This window comes from Strix uralensis, chromosome 5 (assembly GCF_047716275.1).
Source record: "Strix uralensis isolate ZFMK-TIS-50842 chromosome 5, bStrUra1, whole genome shotgun sequence".
NCBI classification, from domain to species: Eukaryota; Metazoa; Chordata; class Aves; order Strigiformes; family Strigidae; genus Strix; species Strix uralensis.
This window is the reverse complement of record NC_133976.1, coordinates 74,439,527-74,446,090: the sequence shown is the minus strand read 5'-3', so window position 1 is coordinate 74,446,090 and position 6,564 is coordinate 74,439,527. Positions and strand designations below refer to the sequence as shown.

The window sequence follows — 6,564 nt, the reverse complement described above, 5'->3', positions numbered from 1 at the left end:
ATTGGCTCTTTTTATGTTTTCTGCTAATTGTCTCAAGCTGTCTGGCCATAGTGTTTATTTCCACTGACCTTGGTTAAAACACCTTAGCAGGAGGCAAATATACTTACTACAGAAGTGGATCAAGCTGCGCAGCCTGTGCGTCCCCTGTTAAATTGCCCACATTTCACAGGCTGCAAGTTCATCTCTAGCTATTCCAGGGAAAAGAAACCCCACACTACAAACCCCATAACAAAAACCAAATAAACCCACAAGGTTTATGAAGGTGCCTGCGTTGCAGAAGCCAGAAACACAAACCACAGAAAGCAAAAAGTGAGAACACAGTCACACACCTTGCTAATTGAGAGGGTTGAGTGCCTCACACCCCTTTTCAGCCACAGCTGCCTCTACTCCAGCTCTCTCTGCTCACATGCCCCACACCTTTCTCTGAAGCACCAGCAGCTAATCTTTGCAGGCTGGCCTTTCCTGGGCTTTGATAGAGATTTGGTCCTGGGATGAGCTTTATACCAGAGGAGGAACTAGAGTAGAGCTACCTTCCCTCCTCTGCCATGGGTGTTGCATACAGAGCTCAGTCTAAAGTCCCCAGGGTAGGCTTTGGTCATGGTCAGATTATAAATGCTGACTTGGAAAAAGCCTTATTTGTAATGCTGCTGAGGAAAACTCCTGCAAATAGGTGGAATGGCTGCTAACTAGTGACCCAAAGCCATGTCCCTCTGATCTCCCTGATCTTTCAGCTTTGCAATATGTGGATGGACAAAGATCTTTTATTTGCCATTAGTTGATTCTCCCTTAAGTGAGCTTCTTTGCTGCCAGGGTGAAGCTAATCAGTACAGAGTCTGTGTGGGAGGAGCTAAGTTCCTCAACACAGGTTAACCCATGTCTGTTCCTTTTCTGCCACAGTGCAAAGGTTGCAGCTCTTCCTGCCCATGGTCTCTTGAGGGCTTGAACCACCGATGGCTTTTTGGTTACCTGTAGTCCTCCCTCCTCATTACCCACATTAGCAGCAGAGCTAGATCTTCTGTTTGCCAGACACTTGCTGGGACCAGTTTACCTGTTGTGTCCAGTTTGTTCTTGCCTTCCTAGGAAAAGCCTGTTGCTCACTTGGCCATTTACCTACTTTGCATCAGGAACTGTGATGTGATGTGGCCCAGTGGAGCCACCAATGAGTGATGGTGTTCAGGATTACAGCACAGAAATCACTGGGGGTTTGAAATTGTACAGATCTGAGGTGATCTTCAGATGAAGCCCTCAGAAAAGTGAATCTTGACTCTACAGGGTTATGTCTGCATTTGTGACTAGCCTAGTGACTCCACTTCTGCTGAAGGTATCCATCTCAGGATTGGTCAGATAGCAGAAACTTTTCTGTCCTGATCACATATGTTTAAATGTGAACCTGAACCACATGGAGAAGCCTGACTCTGGTGGTTTAGCCTTCCTTGGATCCCTCCTTGAACAGGGAATTGCCGTGTGTGGTGACTGGGGCTTCCCGAGAGTCCTCTGGCAGTAGATGGGCTTCAACCATTTTTGGCACCTTAGCGAGTGTGACAGAAGGAGGGCCAGCTTGCTTTACTGCTGGGGATTAACTCTTCTTAGAGCAGGCTTTAGGCTGAAGTAAGGTGCAAATTGAGAAACCCAGACTGCATCCACACCTCTCTAACTCTAGGTGTGCGAAAAAGGAGGGATTTAGGCTGGACCACAGCAGTTAAGAAAAATCAATCCATTCAGATATCCACAAAGCTTCGGGTAAATTTGGCTGTGGGGCTTCATTGAGACTCAGGTCAGCATGTGCAGTAGCATTTCAAGGATTTTGCTGTCAGCCTGTTTCCTTACCCTCAGTACCTTGGCTGCCTGATCACATCCAAATACACATGCTCACGTGCAAATACATTGCATATAATGCTTTCTTGCCTGTCTCTTTCAGAACATAGTATATATTTAGATTTTTAGACCTGTTTTAATTGTGGGATTTATTTTCCTTTTTCTTTCTGTTAAAAAGAACTGGGGATACCTATATTTGATGTAAGGTTTTAATCTGGAATGTGCAGTGGAGGGGCATGTTTCACGTCACTCAGCCTGGAGTACAGCTATCAGGGAGTCTGAAATGTCTTCACAGCATGCTGCAAAGGGCAATTTGATCCATGGGGCTAACACGCTGTGAAGTCAAGCCCAAGCCACCTGGCAGAGACACTACACAGGTCCTCCAGCCCCCTTTCCCCAAACCACACAGTAGCTGCATCCAGCTCAGGGCTGCGTTTTCATACAGAAACCACCCGACGTACATGATTTGCTTGTGCTACCTCTCCTCGTGGTACAGTTTTGTACCATCTCTGTGGTGGTTACAGTATGGGAAAGTAAAAGGAACTACTGAAGGTCATTTTACCTGCTTTTAGCATGCTTTTAACAGAGGGAAACAAGGAGAAGAGTAAATGCTACATGACCAGCCCATTCTTTTCAAAGCTGGCAAGTGCCTTGTGGAGCACCAGCTAACTACGTGGTACAACTTGAGGCTCTGCCCAAAGTACTGGTGGTGGGCATGGGAAGAAAGGGCCAACTAGAGAACTTGAAAACAAGCAGGGCTGGAGGCAGCCACAAGAGTGGTGGGAGGCTGAGTAGAGCAGACCTAAAGGGGCAGAAAGACCCCCCGCTTCAGTCTCCATCCGGAGTCAGAACAAGGAAGGAGAGTAGAAAATCCATGGAATTTTCTGTGATGGTCACTTCAAGCAGCCATAGGAATACATCAAGCCTTATGCCTGTTATCTCCCCCGTCTGTTTCTCCCTGTGGCCTCTTCAGGTTCAATTTGTTCAAACTAAAGGTGGATGGAGCTTTGTTTGCAGCACACTGTGTCACAGGTCTAGGTGTTTTGTTGCAGAGCAGCTTAGACCGCCTTTGGGGCACTTGAGCGATTGAAATGTTTGCCTCCTGGCTACTCACCGGCAGGAAATGGCTGATCCAGCAGTAGTTGCTGCTGTCAAAAATCATGCCAATAAAAACAGAGGAGTAAAGTAGCTGGTTGAAAAGAGAGATAGGCCCAAGTGAGCAGCCGGATCTGTATGTCCTGTGAGCCTCTATCACTGCAGTGGGACTATGCAGATGCCAGATGCTAAGCAAAGCCCTCTGGCCATAAAACAGGGCTACAGATGTGTTTTCCACCAGCTCCCAGTGCTCAGCCTGCTCCAGGTTTTTCCTCCTTTAAGTCTCTGAATTAGTGTCTTCACAGGTAGCAAGCAGAAGGACATTTCTTTGGCCAGAAACTTGTAGCTCTAATTGGCTCAGTACTTAATTTCTTTCTTTCCAGGCTTGCAGCAGTTGCAATCATGGCAGGTATATCAAGTGTTTTCTGTCTGCTGAGGGACAGGCAGGTGAAGGGTCTGGCTCTCAATTCTTCTGGCTTGTCATTTTTATCAGGCTGTGTCCTCCCCCTTGGTCATTACAGGATAAGAAAGGCATTTTACTGTATTTTCTCAACCTTTAGCTTGTCCATCATTCCATGAGCAGGCTGCAGCAGAGAAAGAGATAAACCGAGGGGGGGGGGGGGGGGAGGATTGGTTCAGGCCATTAGAGCCTCTGCAGTAAGAGGAGAGTTGGAAGGTATGGCTCCTTTTGAGGGGGATGTTAGAAGGTCAGGAAGGAAGGGGTGATGACAGGGCTATGAGTCTAGGGAAAACAGAGCTGCAAAGTTTACGTAGGAACCCATGGGAGAAGGCTGTGGGCAACTGCCTATTTGCTTGTCCTTAAAGGCAGCTATGAAAGGGGTGGGGGAAACATCTAAATACAGCATAGACAGGGGAAGAAGGAAGAGGGAGTCTCCTATGAACTGGTGTGAGAAGGGCAGACAGACCATCTCTATGGGTATTAGGGGATATGGCTGTTGCCAGGTGTGCCTGCAGAAGAAATCATAAGGCACATCCATGTATAATGTGCAAAATGGGAAGCTCCTAATAGAGTCACAGGGAAAGTCTCAGCTCTCGAAGGGAAAATTACATGAGTGGGCATTTAACACAGGGATGATGGGCTAAAGTCTGTCTGCTGGTGCTGGAAGGATGAAGGTTCATCAGGCAAAGCAGACACTGCAGGGTGCGGTGCTTGGCAGCCATGCGGCCGTTGGTCCCTGCTGCGTGTGCCAGGCTCAGCTGGTGACCGACCGCTGGCAAACTCCCTCCGTGTTGGTTTAAAAATAAGTGCTTCAGCCTGTTGGACTGACAAGTCTTCCTTGTAAAAATAAATACAGCAGCTCTGCCAGCCTGCTGGGAATGCTCACTAGGGTACACACATGCTTTGGGGGCACCTCTTCATTGGTGGGTACCCTGGCTGGAAACACGGCCACCTCTCCACCAGCCCTCATGTGTCAGAGGCATGGTGGGCACAGAACCCCCCAACCAACCCCAGGCCCTCCCTCCAACAAACCACACCAGTGCTTTCTGCTACGGCTGATCCACAGAAGGAAAATGCTGCAAAGCATGCAAAAGGTGTTAGTGGGGCTGGCACCTCACCTGGTGAGGGGAAGGTTAGAAACCCCTCTCCATTGCTCCGCATCTCCAAAGTTGGCTTTGGAGCAGAAGAGCACCACCACCACCTTCTTCTTCTTCTCCTCCTCCTCCTCCTCCTCCTCCACCACCACCTTCTTCTCCTCCTCCTCCTCCTCCACCACCTTCTTCTTCTCCTCCCCCTCCTCCCCCACCTTCTTCTTCTCCTCCCCCACCACCACCTTCTTCTTCTTCTCCTCCTCCTCCACCTTCTCCTCCACCACCACCGTCTTCTCCTCCTCCTCTTCCTCCACCCCGTCCCCTCCCGCAGCGCTGCTACCCGCGGAGCAGCGCCGCTCCTTACCGCGGGGTTCGGGGGGGGTTGCGCGTACTCGCAGGTGAGCGGCGGCCCCGCCCCGCCGGCGCGGCCGGGCCGTGGAGCGGCGGGGCCCCCTGCCGGGCTCCAGGGGAGGCGCCGCCCCGCGGGCTGGCAGCGCCGCGCACAAACAGAAGTGAAAAATCCCCCATCGGGATCGGGGGAAGGGCGGGTTCGCCTCCGCCGCGCTTTCCCTCAGCGCCGGCCATAAAAAAGCAACAGCTTTGGCTATAACGGGGGGGAACCCACCCCCCAAAAACCCCAAACTCGAGGATATTTGGATACGCTAAACTTTTTTGCAATTAAATCCCCTCTACGATATGGAACCGGCTAGATGTGTCTCTCAGCTATTTCGCAAGTCTCAGGAACGGGAAAAAGGCGAAAGTACCCTTAGAGTTAAAAAGAAGGGACTGGCAGACCCCGGCAACGCAATTTGGTCAGCCTGATTTCAGCGACGACTGAGACCAGCGATCAAAACAACCTATCTAACTTGCAAGCAGTTGTATCGTTAAAAATCCATAAATTCACATTAGCCAATACTCTGGCAGAAATCACAGTAAATCAATCAATTTTCTTCTCTGCTAGGAGCAACTGCCTTGGATCGCTGAGAACCACTCTTGTGTTTGTTATTATTTAAGAAGTCTTTGCTCCTCTGACTGTATTCTTCATCAGCAGCGGAGGGAAATGAGGGTTGGAAGTCCCTGTTTGTAAGGGGCTGTGTAAGTAGTTGAGAAGGCACACTTCAAAGTAGCTGCAACCAGCTCCCTTGTACTAGTGGACGAAGGTTTGAAGCCCAGTACTGCAGGGAACTAAATACTTTCAGTAATGTCTCCAAGGCCAGCATAAATTTTGCCAGAGCAGGAGGAGCTGCAAACACTTCTGAGAAATTAAAGTGATCCTGGCAAGTTGAGGAAATTATGTAAAATAAATGGTAGGTAATTCAGTTAAGGCAAAGGCACTTAAGGAGGAATAACCATCTGTACATATGTATAACCCTGAGTTGCCAGTGTTTTAATAGCTCTGCAGAAAGGGCTCTGGGTGTTAAAGTGGGTCTAAAATGAATTAAGGTTGATGTTCATGGCAATGGAAGCATAAAAACAAACAATTACACTGTTTGCGTAATTGATGCCTAAAGTCATACGTGTTAAACCTGCCGTATCATGGCAGTCAGGAGATCTTAAGCCTAGCCAGAAAGCAAACAAACATTGTTTCATCTCCATGGAGGTGAAGTGAACCTTTTGCTTTCCTCAGGTCTGGAAGGGCCTCAGCTGAATTCAGCATCAAGATTTCTGTTCCATGTCGCAGAAAAGAGGGAACCCCGGGGACACAGTCCATCAGGGAGCAAGAAAAACGACCAGAGTTTTAGAGAACTTTATGATCTGTAGGAGAAAAACCACAAGACTTGGGCTGGCATAGAGAACACTGAGCAAAGGCAGGGCAGCGGTTGGCAGGGGTAAAAAGTTGCGGGGAAGATCCTTTGTGTGCACATTGCGGGCAGGTGAGTTGTACCCACCTCAGACGGGAGCAGGCTGTATCCTGGGGGACACCTTTGTTGCCGTGAGGACGGGGCCGTACCACACCGGAGCAGCTTCACTTGCGAAACCGAGAGTCTCCGGTTCTTTGATTTTGTGAGCGGCTCGGATGAAGCCGGTGCGATTGCTCTGGAGGGGTCTGCGCCTTTGGCTCCTGCCGCCCACATCTCTCCGTCAGTGCCTCCGCACGCCTGT

General features: G+C 49.5%; 1 long non-coding RNA gene across 2 annotated transcripts in view; it reads right to left on the bottom strand.

The window, feature by feature from the left end:
• Positions 1-4,565, bottom strand: part of LOC141944680 (uncharacterized) — a 53,520-nt gene extending 48,955 nt beyond the window's left edge. The window contains exon 1 of one of the 2 annotated variants that reach the window (XR_012629304.1): positions 4,489-4,565. This is a non-coding gene — a long non-coding RNA (uncharacterized LOC141944680). Of the gene's footprint in view, positions 1-329; positions 449-4,488 lie in introns of those variants that run through there. The other variant, XR_012629303.1, reaches the window with a different exon arrangement.
• Positions 4,566-6,564: the final 1,999 nt, after the last annotated feature.